The following is a 14756-nucleotide window of genomic DNA, read 5'->3' as shown; positions in this document are numbered from 1 at the left end:
GGGCACGCTGGGAGTTGCAAGCTAACGGAAGCCAGAGGGTTGTTTTGCATTTATTTATATAGCACCACAAATGTATACAATGCTTTGGAAGAAGTAAACACAAACAGTTGTACAGATATTATAAAAAGAATATAAAGGGGTTCAGTATGCAGTTAGAATAAGGTCCCTGCCCTAAAAAAAAGCTAACAATCTGTTTCCGGATCTAGAGACACTCACAAAAATGCAGTAACACACGCATTTTCACAACTGCATTCTTCAATGATCCCTTGTAGATTGCATGCAAGCCAGGCCCGGACTGGCAATCTGGGGGTTCTGGCAAATGCCAGAGGGGCTGCTGTAAGTTGCTATAGCCTGTCACTATTTATTGGGCTGGTGGGGGGCTGGTTGGGCCTCTGTGTACTTGGAATGCCAGGGTCTATTGTGAATCCCAGTCCAGACTTGATGCAAGCTATACCCTCCCTGGAAGAGGTGGCACATGGGCAATGGCCTTTGCCTTGCACAGCCCTTACTTGTGTGGCATTTCATGACAAAAGGTGCAATGAGAACCTTCTACTATCTGTTGAACCAACTCTCTCAGGATTAAGTACAGTAGGTCTCCCGCTGAAAGAGTTGGTCCAACACAAAAGGTAGGTGCAAGTACCAGGGATAGTGCCTGGGATACTGAGATAGTGCCTTTAAGGTTGCATTTGGGCCCATTAGAACAGCGGTCCTCAACCTTTTTTGCCCCAGGGACAGGTGTAAAGCCAGAAGGACTGGGGGGGTCAAATGCATGTGCCGCATCAAATTAGGGTGCACAAGCACCGCATTTCTTACGTTCTCTTCTAGGACATAGTCAGTTGCACAATAAACCCCATTCATTAAAGGAACTGGCATCAAAATGCTCTCTCTGCACTTCTGTATAGTTGCATTTGGCTCCTCTCTATCCTTGCTGCTTCCCATTCCAAACCGAGCAAAGCTGTAGTATTGATGCTGAGGAACCCTGGAGCTACTGTCACCTCTATGGACCAGCAGTCTGTGTGCTGCCTCAGAGATCAGCTGACCAGAAAAACTGCAGCTCTAACTGTAACAGGAAGAAGTGTGGAAGTAAAATACAGAACTCTCTCTGTTAATTGGCTCATGTGACCTAAGAAGTAAAGTTTGTTTGGTTTGTTTGTGTGCACTATTTATGATTACCCAATGGCACATACTATTAAAAAGTATATTTTTATGAAAATGGTTTATTTACATGAAGCAGGGTTTTACATATGAGATGTTTTATGCAATATATTTTTATAGAGACCTACATTGTTTGGGGGATATAGTTTTCCTTTAATACTAACGAATTGCCCGCAACAGCGTCAGGTGCAATGCCCCCTTGCTCCCGCAACAACGGAGTTGAGAAGGGAAATGATGTGACTTTTTGTCACAAAACAAGGACGTAAAAAACCTTTTTCCCACCTTTTCCTTTCCCGCCCCTAATTTACATATGCAAATTAGGTTTACGATTCGGGTCGGTATTCGGCCGAATCTTTTACAGAGGATTCAGGGATTTGGCCGAATCCCAAAAAGTGGATTCAGTGCATCCCTACTTTCTACCCTATGTGGCCCAAATGGGGTGCAAGCAAAGCATTGACCCAGGGGACTCACCTATGTTGCTCCCCATCTACCCTCTCTTATTATTTTATTGCTGCCAACCTGCTGGGCAATGTGCAATATACAGGGTGCTCGTTTTGTACCTTGTATGTTGCCCCAAGATGTATAATTGATGTACAGAGTGTACAGTAAAGTATCACCATGTCATTGTTCAATTTACAGCCTCTATCTGTTGCTGAGTGACAGCTTCTAGCACCCAAAGTCTGACAAGGCCAGGGCCGCCATCAGGGGGGGACAAGTGTCCTGGGCATGAAGGGGGGCCCGGCAGTGCTGCACTTTTGAAAAAGGTGGGACCCCCTTGAGAACGCCAAAGCCATGCGGCCATTTTTGACGTCCCAAACAGCCAAAATGCAGAAGTGCCGAAAAGCCAAAGGACCCAAAGCCACGAAAACAGCCGAAGCCGAACTCCCATAGCGGCAAAAAGACCGAAGCTACAAAAATAGCTGAAGCCGAAGCGTTGAAAAGACCCAAAGCTACGAAAACAGCCGAAATTGAAGTCCTGAAGCTTCAAAAACACCTGAAGTCACAAAAACTGCTGAAATCGAAGTCATGAAGTGGTGAAAAGCAGGTGAAGTTGAAGTCCTGAAGCCACAACTTCAATTTTACTGATCACCAACTTGTGTATTTTTTTTTTTTTAATCCCCTGACCACCAATGTATTATTTCAAAGGGCATGTAGAAAAATAAAATCCCATTTTTACTTTCTTTGATGAAAAAGAAACATATCTCCAATATACTTTAATTAAAAAATGTGTACTGTTTATTAAGAAACCTGACTGTATGCAGTGAAATTCTCCCTTCATTTACTGCTGTGGATAGGAATTGTCAGATGGTCCCTAACTGCTGAGCAGGGAAACAATCATACTTATGAACAGCAGGGGGAGCCCCGCCTTACTTCTCAGCCATGCAGAACTCAAGCAGATTTGTTTATGACGATCCCTAAGTAGCCCAGACCACACTGAGCATGTGCACAGTCTTAGTCTTGCAAAGATGTTTAACAAAGTTACAAGATGGTGACCCCCTGTGGCCAACTTTGAAAGCATAAATTATTTGTTTGATTAGGCTTGTGGTGCAGTAAGTTCATGTTGATATTTAGTATACAAAATATCGCCTTATTCTATTTTAGACTTTACATGCCCTTTAACTGTGATGTGGGTGGGATCTGGGGTGGGGCTTGGGCGCCAGTGTGGGTGGAGCTCAGGGGACCCCGAAAATGTTGTTGTACGGGTTGCCCCCGTGATTTCTAATGGTGGCCCTGGACAAGGCATTGTGGGAGTTGTAGTCTAACAACAGGAATTACAATACATGCAGCAAATCTAATGATACCTAGAATTATCCTTAATATGTTGGGGTGGAGGTAGCAGTGTAGGCTGGGGGTACAGATACAACATTATGCCCAGCAGGTGCCAATGCTGGTGGGGGAGGCACAAAGCACCTTGGCTCAGTTCTAGAAGGTTTCTGGCTGCCATGTATGTGCTGGAGAGCAGAAGGGAGAGAAAGTGGATTCCAGGACAGGCTCCAGTTATTGTCAGGCTGCAGTGGGGGTGAGAGAGAGAGAGAGAGAGAGGGGGGAGAGAGAGATTCCCAGGGGCAGAGCCAATCCAGTTGGAAGGGGAGAGCTCTCTCACTCGCACACACTGAGCAATGGGATCAGACACGGGGATCGCTGTGACCCAGAAATTGTTCCAGATCTGCAAGTAAAGGGCCGACACTGGGGGACTGACACTGGGGAGGGAGGGTCGGGCTGGAGCTGGAGCAGTGACTCGGCGAATTGCAGCGCACGATTAACAGGAAGGGGATGAATTGATGATCATTTGATTTCTCCACCGACTCCCGGCCGCCCGCGAGGATGTAAAGCGCAGACAGGTAAGAGCCCACTGCAGAGCTCCGTGCGATTGTCTGCGATTGTCTGGCCAGGGGTGGGGCGGGCAGCTCTCACCTCCCCCGAGTCGGCCGGTCAGGGAAGCAGCGTGTGGGGACATCGCCCGGGTGTCATTAGAGAGGCTGCCGGAGCCCATTGCTGCTGCTGCTGATACACAAGTGAGGATTTATTATTATTGTTATTATTATTATTATTATTCCGTGTATTTGTGCGGCTCTGATTTAATTACAATACGGGCGGCTGTTGTGCCAACACTGGGCTCATTCAATTAGGATGGAAAGGAAAACAGAAACCCCACAGACAATAATAACATGTGTTTGGCTCCCCAGCTGCTCACCCGCCCCATCTGCACATTGTCTCCTGCACCGACCCCTGCTGCCGCCGACTCCTGATCAGGTGCAGGGGAGGCTCTTTGCTCTGGGGCTTGGGAGGCGCAGCTACTACTAATGTTCCTGCAGGAGGGACCCGTTGCCTTCCACTGGCTCCCACAATAACACACGGGCTCCGGCAGGTACGAGACTGGGACACTGGCAGAAGGGACAAGATAAAAGGGACTTCATAGGACAAGGAACCCAAAGGAACAGGGCGGCTAAGAACAGGGGGCCCAAAGGCCAAGAGAAGGAATGAAGCACTGAAAGACTGGACAGGGGACCCAAATGGGACACTAACTGTAGGGCAGAATAGGACTGGGCAGGACAGGGCACCCAATGGGACACTGACTGTAGGGAAAAATGGGACGAGGCAGACAGGGGACCCAATGGGACACTGATTGTAGGGCAGAATAGGACTGGGCAGGACAAGGGAACCCAATGGGACACTAACTGTAGGGCAGAATTGGAGTGGGCAAGACAGGGAACCCAATCGAACATTGACTGTAGGGAAAAATGAGTCAAGGCAGACAGGGACCCAATCGGACACTGACTGTAGGGTAGAATAGGACTGGGCAAGACAGGGGACCCAATGGGACACCAACTGTAGGGCAAAATAGGAATGGGCAGGACAGGGGAATGAATGGAACACTAACTGTTGGGCAAAATGGGACCAGGTAGGACATGGGATCCAATGGGACTCTGACTGTAGGGTAGGAGATTAGATGGAGAACAAAATGGGACTAGGTAGGAGAGGAACCACAAGGAACACTTACTGTAGGACAGGAGATATAATGGAACACGGAATAGGCTTAGGGTAGGACAGGGAACCCTTACAGTTGGGACTGACTGATGGACATGATATATAAATGACACACTGAATAGCATTTAGCAGAGGGCAGGATATAAAATGGAAAATTAAGAGGAATATGCAGGTCAGAGGACAAAAAGGAAATCTGTCTACAGGGAAGTTAGAAAAGGGACAGAACAGAACACCGATAACGCGTCGCAGAGGATGAAATAGACCGGTACTGAATGGCACTATATGGCACTATGCTGGGCAGGGAATGCAGTGGGACACTGAGCAGGAACAGGTTGGAATGTTGTGTGGAGTTGGGCAGCAAACGTAATCATAGTGGAACACAGAGTGGAACTAGTCAGGGCAGGGATAATAGTGGATTACTGAGTAGAACTAGTCAGGGCAGGGATTATAGTAGAGTACAGATGTGAATTAGGCAGGGCTGGGATCTTAGTGGAACAGAGAGGGGATGTAAGTAGGTAGAGCATTTATTTCAGCACCACATTGGACTAAATAAGACAGGAGACACAATGGAACACCTAACAGAATTAGTCTGGACAGGGAACATAGTGAAGCACTTAATGGGAATAGTTATGACATGAGAATAGAAAGAACACACAGTAACTATAAGCATGGCAAGGTTAGAATAGAATGCTAAATAATGGCATTACATAGGATAAAATGGACAGAATGGAACCTCATATGAGACTGGGGTAGAATTGTATGATAAATGGGAAAGATTTTTTTTCACCAGGATATAAACTAGAATATGACACCAAATTAGACAAGGTGGGAGGGAGAATTAAATGGATAACTAAATAGTGGATATCAGACAGAATGGAATGAAGCAGGGCAACAACTACAGTGGGACACTTAATGGAATGGAAGACTGAGTTAGACTAGGAAGGATGGTGTAGGAGTAAAATGGATCAGCAAAGAAGGAAATTGGGACACTGGCAGCATAAAATCAGACCAATATCACTATGGACTGTACCTGTAACAAAATAAAAAGCCATATTGCCATCCCATACAAGCATACAGCATAGAGATATTATGGGCTGAGATGAACAACTTAATGTATTGACTATGAAGCTTTTCATTCATCCAGGTCATGGTATATCTAGTATAGGTCAATCTAAAAACAACTTGACTTGCTCAGTGATCAATGACGACGTTTCACTACTCAACTTGAACTGAAGAAGCTGCTCGGATGAGTAGTGAAACGTCGTCATTGATTACTCAGCAAGCCCAGTTGTTTTTAGATTTACCTATATTAGATAAACTTAATGTATTATTTAATGTTTTTGGCAAATTGATTTTTTTTTTAAAAGATTTCTGCTTTTATACAGTCCAGCTCTGTGTGACCTAAATTTGTGCTGCTTGTCAGACTGGAATAGACAGCTGGTAGACATTCAGGACAGTATGTAAGACTCAATCTGATCTGCCTTCATGGGAAAACGTGGAACAAGTTAATGCAGGCAATTGTTTTAAGGACTGGAGGGGGGTACCCTTGAAACTGAACTGATTAAATCAGGGAAATGGATATTTGATTATGTGCACCATGTATAGAACAGCAGATAAATAATGATTAGAGACTCATACATGCCTATTAGGTGCTCCCAGTTTGGTATGTGTGGGTGGGAGGATTCCTTGCCCTTTAATGCGGTTCTTGCATGGAATTAAACAATGGGGAATCATCCATGCAACACACGGGAGTCACACGACTCACTGGAGCAATGCAGAACTATGTGTGTGTGTTTATACTGAAGTGTCTGATAATGTCGCTAATATTATGGCAGCCCCCCGGGGTGATTATCTGAGCAGCTGCATAATGTACACCGTGTCAGCTCCTTTGCATTGCTTCTGTGCAGAAATACTGCTTTGTATACACACGTTGATCTTCATACTCAGGGCCAGGGGTTTTTTGCTGCAAATCAATTTGAGCTGCCTGTTTCTTGTACATTGCACCCACAGTGGGCTAACTGTCTGTTGTGCTGATCTGATGTAATCCTTAATTAAAACATAAATACCCAACTGCACCCTTTCCAGTTGTTGAACTACCACTCACCCCTGCCAGTTGCCGATGAGCAGTTCAGCATCTAGAGATGATTTCCATGGCACCAGTTGTCACAGTACAGTTCTCCTTTCGGATACCTGTTGCCATTTCTTTCTGTGATCACGTGTCTTAACCCACCATTGATACACACACACAAATGTACGCCATGCATCACGCCATTATTTCTCATTTGCTCATATAAAAGCAGCAATAAATGTGCCGGCGGCAGGGGTTTTGGTCTCATTGTTGTTGACTGTGGAGACCATCCAGTGATCAGAATGTACTGCTATCCAAGTGATCATCATCCTTTATATACACAGTGCTAGCACGTTACCGGCGCTTTAAAATAAATTATAACAGTTTACAGAATGAAAATAGAATCTTAGGAACCTCCACCACAAGAGCTTACAATCTAAAGCGCCTAAAATGAGTTTCTGTTGTAAACTGGTTACACTGTGCATTAAGTTGTTTTGGGGGATCTCTTTTACCCCAGTAGAGAAAGGGTAGATCATTGTTGGAAACAAATGGTGGCTTTTGTTATATCATTGTATGTCTTTAACTACCACTGAGAATGGAACAGACAAATAAACACATGCAATCAAATACCATCTCCCCTGCTGGTTATCCCTTTATACAGGGGCATAACTGTAGAGAAATCAGACCCTGTGGTTGCAGGGGGGCCCGGGAGGAATAGAGCGCCATATGTGGCCAAAAAAAATAGCAATTTCAGCATATATTGGTAAAACCGGACAACCTCTGGATATATTGGGAGCCCTAAAATGAATATGCTGTGGGCCCAGTAACATCTAGTTACGCTGCTGCCTTTATACACCGATTATAGATTTCACTTGACCTATTAGATGATATATGTCATTTTTTAAAACCAGCATATTACAGGATGGTTTGTCCACCAACCCAGTTCAGCTTTCTAATATTTTATTTTCTAGGGAAAGGGGTTGTTCTCAGTCTGGTTCTAGTACATTGATTTTGTAGTCTTTTCCCTTTCCTAAATGCTATATTATTATTACCACGTATCAATAAAAGATGAAAGAGAAAGTTTCCCTTTGCCTCTGAGATATTGAGTGAATACAACGAGACGTTCCTTTTGGAATATTTTGACACATGCTTTTTATCCAATCGTTACAATATGTTATTTTGTTCTCCATTGACTTGACTGTGTTTGGTGTATTCTCCTTCATTGATGGCTGCGTTTTCTTGCTAAATGTGATTTTCTTTTTTTTTAAATATATTCTTCTCAATGCTGTAGCGTTGGCTGGTGTGCCTAGTGTTCCTAACCCAATAACCCTATTAAAATAACCGTATGGAAGCTTGGAAATGAAGCAAAGCCAGATAACTAGGGGTTTGGTGCTTTTAATTATAGGAGGTATGATCGAAAACAGACATTCCTCTTGGATTGTTCATTTCTATTAATGTGAAGGCAAAGAAAGGCTAAATTAGATTTCTTTAGATCAGTGATCCCCAACCAGTGGTTTGGGAGCAACATGTTGCTCACTAACCCCTTGGATGTTGCTCCCAGTGGCCTCAAAGCAGGGGCTTATTTTTGAATTCCTGGCTTGGAGGCAAGTTTTTGTTGCATAAAACCATGTGTACTGCCAAACAGAGTCTCCTATAGGCTGCCAATTCACATAGGGGCTACCAATGACTCAATTACAGCAATTATTTGCTTCCCCAGGGACTTTTTTATGCTTGTGTTCCTCTCCTACTCTTTTTACATTGGAACATGGGTAAAAAAAAGGTTGGATGATCCCTGCTTTATATTATAAACAAGGATTAATAGTGCACATCAAAATAACCAGACACAATTTAATGTAGTCCAAATACAGATCTCCATCCTTGGCCCTTCTTTCCACTTGTTTGAGCCCAGCCTGTTAGGAATTTTTGTTAATGCATGACTCCATTAAAATGAATAATTCTGCAGTCTGCAGGGCTGCTCAGGAGCCAGGAGTCTGAAGCGCACATTTGCTATTACAATGTAGCATAATTAATATAACTTTATTAGTGCAGAGAACCACTATTCCAAAATATAGGAACAGTGCAGACTATGCAGTCATTCCAGGCAGCTAGATTGTTACCCATCTAGCTCCAAGCCAGAAAGGATGTCTGTTCCCTCTGAATGTGAAAAGAAGGGCTTCAAAGAGTTCAGGCTCGACACCGACTTATGTCAGCGGCTATTTAATTGAATTACTACCATTCCTGGTCATTTTGGGAAGTACCTACGAGATTGATCTAATGGAGCTATTGCAGTGGTTTCCAAACTGTAGGGCTGTGCACGGAGCAGATATAATGGGCCTCAGCCACCTAAGCTGGCCATAGATGCAAAGATCCGATCGTACGAATCATCGTATGATCGGACTTTCCCATCTCCCGACCTGCCACTAACCATTCCGATCAAATAAAGTAGTAAAAGAACAGATCAGCCGATGTTCTGTCCCTGACAGCAATCGTACGATAGTTATGTCCGACAAAAGCTGGTGACAGTCTCCCACTGAAAATCCTACGATCCGCAATACATGCAGAGATATTATCGGCAGCCGACAGAAATCTTTTAACCTGTCCCATCGTCCAAACGACCGATCTCTGCCGGGCTAAAAATGTCGGGACTCTCCACACATGGTCCGAAAATCGTACGAATCCAAGATTCATATGATCAGATCTTTGCTTTAGGGTGCCATTTGAGGAGTTTTCCTATTTGTTCTGCAAGATACACCTGAAAGCCTAAATCAATGAAGGTTGTGGTGAACATTTACTTGATGTCCTAGATCAAGTGAATGACTAATGCGCCAATGTTTTCCTGTATCTGCGACCTCGCTTTGAGCTAAGAGGCGACTTCAGTGTCAGACAGGCCCGGCGGGATACCGGGAAATAACCCTGTGGGCCCGACCCTTAATGGGCCCCTGCCGGGCCAGTCCCCTGTCCCGATCCTATCTGATATTTTTCTATGTGCTGGGTAGCGCCATCTGCGCATGCGCGCGGCACCTTTCACTGATTCGCGAGCTGCGACGACACACATTCACGCTGAGCAGCGCCTTCAAGCATGCATGCTTGGCGCACTATCGTAGGGGGGCGGGGGGTCCGAGGGGGCCCTGGACAGTAGTCCCAGTGGGCTCCGGTCCCCCCTGTCCGACCCTGGGTGACTTGGTCTTGTACTCATCCCAACCACACTTTGTCTTCCCAAACCTTCTTACTGGAAGCCTCACATGCATGCCATGACAGTAATTTCATAAGCCTATCAGTAACATATAGACTTCAGGTCAAACTAAGTACAAGCTTTAGCTGGGGACCTTAAAGTCTGACAACTACTATTAATTATAAACTTAAAGAGTACAGATCATAATATACCTTTGGGGCAACGCTGGTCAAGGAACTTCCTTGTGCTCTTCTGCCTACAGCTGGTGCTATGTTGGACCTAGGGTTGTCACCTGTCCGGTTTTTGACCCGGCTCTCCTGGTTAAAACTGCCTGCCCGATTTTCCAAATTAGGAAAATGGGACAGGATTCATTGAGAATGATGCAGCGATTGGTCAATCAATTATGGACACATCATAGCCCCGTCCCTGATGTCATCTGTCTGTTCCTGATACATCATTAAACCGCGATGTTGTTGGTCCACCTCCCATTACATCACAACCCGGAGCTATCCACAGGGAAAGATGGCAACCCTAGTTGGGCCCATTGCATTCCTAGATATTTTGCTTGCAAGACATTTCAAGCATGAGAAGACTCCCCTTCTGCATATGCTACAAATGAAGATTGGACACTCGACACATTTGACACCTTCCCTCTCAGCATTACATATGCTGCTATTACTCTTTTTGTTGTACACGCAGTACAGTCTTTTGAAAGTCATAACTGAATTATAAGCACAATCAGTCACAGCTGTTTGAGATGGGGAATGAATGATCTATCCTGACACTTTGTGCTGTATGCCAGTGTGTCATCTCTTAGCTGACATTTATGTGGGTGCGTAAGAAATCTGGGAATATATGGGAAGCCTGGCCTGTTCCAACTAAAAACCATTAAAGGCAGGGTTGTAACTACAGAGGAAGCAGACACTGCGGCTGCAGGAGGGCCCAGGAGGTATAGGGACCCCATGAGGCCCTAGTTCATATAGAAGTTAAATAAATATTGGTAAAATAGGTCAAACATTTTGGGGGCCTGAAAAACAATTTGCTGTGGGGCCCATTAATATCTAGTTAAAAACACTTTTTTTCAGTTCAGTTGTTTTCAGATTGTTCACCATAAACAAAGACTTTTTTCAATTACTTTCCATCCTTTATTTTTTACAGTTTTCCAAAAAATTGAAGTTTAAAGTTTAATGGTTGTATCTCTATTGTCTCAGTCTGGCAGCTCCGTGATCTGGGAGCATCTGAACTGTTTGCTCCATTTAGTTGATACAATTAGTTAATACATTTCTCTGCAGTATCTGTGGAATATTAACAACTATTGTATCAATTCTAACAGCTGCCTTTAATGAAACTCAGGGATTCTGCTCAGCAGGGACAAACATAAGAAATGTATCAACTAATGGGCAGATTTATTAATGGTTGAATTTTCAATTTTTTTTAATGGTCAAAACTGTTAAATTCGACTAGGGAATTATCCAAACTCGATTCGAGTTTTAAAAAAAAATTTTAATTCGATTTTCGAGATGTATCATACTCTGGCCTGTTAAGAATTCGAATTCGACTATTCGCCACATAAAACCTGCCGATCTCCTTTTGGTAGAGGTACAGGGATCAATTTGGAGATGCTTGCAGCCTTCCTGACATTCTAATTGAGTTTTCTAGAATTCAAATCGAATTCGATTCGATTCGATTAGTTTTAGAATCTGTAAAACTCGTTCCAAGTTTTGAAAATTAAAATTTTTAAATAAATCTCCCCCAGTCAAATTTAGAATTCAATCGAATTAAGGGAGTTTTAAAAAAACTCACATGAATTCGAAATTCGACCCTTGATAAATGTGCCTCTAAATGTATCAATTTAGAACAGTTAGAATTTGTGCCTGGCGAATAAATTCGACCATCACGATTTATACTTCATTATTAGAAAAACGTTCACAGACAGAAATTGAAAGTAATTGGGAAAAGCCGTTATTTATGTTGAACTATCTGAAACCAAATGAACTGAAAAAAGTGTTTTTTTAAAAAAAAAGTGTTTTAACGTGAACAACCCCTTTAAAATGACACAAAACTGCCTTTGATCCCCTAACGAATTGCAGCAATCGGAAGGTTAATGAAATGTAAGTTGCTGTATTGAACAGAAAGCTTTATTCTCCATAGGAAGAGCAGGTCTGACAATTCCTCCTGTTATCTCCTATTGTTGACAGTGGGAGTTAGAGGTGAAAGCGGATTAATCTGCTCTCTTCATACAGAATGAGGCCCTGAGTGCGACGGGCGGGTAACTAAGCAACTAAAGTTATGCTGGGACTAGAATGGGTTCTAATCTCAGCTATTTGAGGGAATTTTGTCATATGCAATAGTAAAATCATATTCCAGGCATAAGAAAAGCAGACAATGTTGTTCCGCACACTGACTTCACATTTGCTGACGATTAGTGACGTGCAGATAGGGAATCCCAGCATAGAGAGATTAATGTCTCCCAGTTTAAAAACTGATGCTATAAATCTAATTCGTTGCATGCTAAAAACTTTTTTAATATCTTATATTGGATCATGCAAAATTAAGGAAGGCTGCTTAAAAATCTTGACTTTCAGGTTTAACCTCAAAATTCTAGGCATCCACATAACTTCCTTGACTGATCCGGTTCTTTTATAATCAAATAGTCAGAATTCCATGCTGCATGTCTTAACTGGAATTTCAGAATTGACCAATAAGCCCTTTATCAACACCTCCCTCTGAAGACAATCCCAATACTTGACTGGTCATGAGCTTAAATCTACCACCAAATCCGAGGATCCTGTAAATTGTAAAATTTGCGAAACTCCGGAAAAATCAACAAAAATTTATGAAACTCATTGAAGTCAATGGACATCAAAATAATTTTGACGCGCAACAATTTTTTCTACTCGCAACAATTTTTTTACTCGCATTCCCAAATGCATTAAAGTCAATGGGGGTCCGAAAAATTTTGACGCTTGACAATTTAGATGCACACACCAATTTTGATGCACGTCACGTTTTCCACACGGGCGGCGAAATGCAGAGATTCGCCACGAATCAATGTCTGCCGAATACATTTGCCCTTCCCTAGAAAACACCTTTATTGGGTTTTATCAGATTTTTCGGCAGCGAATTGACGGCGCAGTTTTGCAAATTAATTTCGCGAATTAATCTCGTGTCTCGCGAATTTATTCGCCCATCAGTAATAAATTCCTGTGCCCAGTAATTACCAAACCCAAATGATAGTTTTATATGAAATTTCCCTGCACTACTCAGTAGCACTTTAAGGCCAGATTGTCCATAATATACAGCTGGCGAATTGAGTGCAACATCTGTACTGCTTGCACTGCACAACACGGTCTCCTTCTGATCTCTCGGGTTCTCACTAGATGAAGAGACCTGTACATTTATATAATTGTTAATGGTACCGTATATACTCGTGTATAAGCCGACCCGTGTATAAGCCGAGGTACCTAATTTACCTAAGAAAACTGGAAAAATTTATTGACTCGTGTATAAGCCTAGGGGCCCCATGTCAGATTTCAAAATGTGAATGTGTAAATGTGTAATCATGTTTTATGGCATAGAAATCTATCTAAAACGATTTAAAAGAGTCAGAACTATTAGCTGGACAATTGCCACTTGTTTTCCCTGTGACCTCCCACCTTTTTGGACATTCCTCTTATTTAATGTAAGTGACTATATTTGTTTTTATATTTATTACAATAAGCTGCATCAGAGGCAACCTTATAGAATGGAAAATTGTACATCACATACGCTGGTGTATTGAGTGCATAATAACACGGCTGTTATTGAGTATGTGTATTGAGTGCATAAGATACGAGGCTCCTTCCGCGGCCCCAACACACCTCCCTCTCCCATAGCGCATCAGCAAAAGCAGAAAAAAGGTACCGTACCGACTGTCACGATCGCCGCCCGGAGCAGGTCCAGGAGCTCCGGGCGGAGCGTCCTTCCCTGCCGGCGTCGCTCCCAAAATGGCGGCGCCCATGGCCCACGTGGCGGCCATGGGCGCCGCCATTTTGGGAGCGACGCCGGCAGGGAAGGACGCGCCGCCCGGAGCTCCTGGACCTGCTCCGGGCGGCGATCGTGACAGTCGGTACGGTACCTTTTTTCTGCTTTTGCTGATGCGCTATGGGAGAGGGAGGTGTGTTGGGGCCGCGGAAGGAGCCTCGTATCTGCGGCCGGTGAGGGATTGGCTACGGTATGTGCAGGGATTTAGCTGACCCGCGTATAAGCCGAGGTCGAGTTTTTCAGCACATTTTGGGTGCTGAAAAACTCGGCTTATACGCGAGTATATACGGTATCTATTTCCTCCAATACAATCTGTGTTTTCTCTAAAGATTTCCGTAACCCTGTTTCTGTGTTATAATCACAAGTAACTATCAGGAAGCTGCATATAGTGTCTTTCTGGGGGGATTAGCATCAGGGTCATGAAGGTCTACCGACCCAGTAACAGCTCATTAGGCTAATGACTTACAGGTATCTATAGGCAATTTAATGTTTAGTGACCTGCTGCCATTTATATAACAGGATCAGCCCCGGATACAGCTGTATTGTCATTAGAAACAAAGAGATATATGATTCACCAGCCCACCTAATAGCCTGGAAAATACAAACTAGATTAGAGTAACTAATACTTAAAATGTTATTGCTATATGCCTGCTCAGGTCATAGGGCTGCTTTTCTTGTTTAGTTGTACAGCAGTTTTGGGTGTTTCTGCAGGAGTGGAACTTGACAGTGCAGGAATATTTGGGGTGCTCTTGGTCAGGAATAGACAACCTAGGGTAGTGTCGCCCACTGGGATACCAGGAAAACTCCCGGTGGGCCCAGGTGTCAGTGGGGCCTCTTGCTTCTAAAAAT

General features: G+C 43.7%; 1 protein-coding gene across 3 annotated transcripts in view; it reads left to right on the top strand.

The window, feature by feature from the left end:
- The first annotated feature begins 3194 nt into the window (after positions 1 to 3194).
- LOC108697775 (synaptotagmin-C) overlaps positions 3195 to 14756 on the top strand; it is a 144784-nt gene continuing 133222 nt past the window's right edge. The window contains exon 1 of one of the 3 annotated variants that reach the window (XM_041571588.1): positions 3195 to 3497. The gene's annotated coding sequence lies outside the window, so the exon portion shown is untranslated. The other 2 variants (XM_018228142.2, XM_041571587.1) reach the window with 2 other exon arrangements.

This window comes from Xenopus laevis, chromosome 7S, assembly GCF_017654675.1.
Source record: "Xenopus laevis strain J_2021 chromosome 7S, Xenopus_laevis_v10.1, whole genome shotgun sequence".
In the NCBI taxonomy this organism is placed as follows: Eukaryota; Metazoa; Chordata; class Amphibia; order Anura; family Pipidae; genus Xenopus; species Xenopus laevis.
The sequence above is the reverse complement of the archived record's forward strand: the minus strand, read 5'-3'. Positions and strand labels throughout refer to the sequence as shown.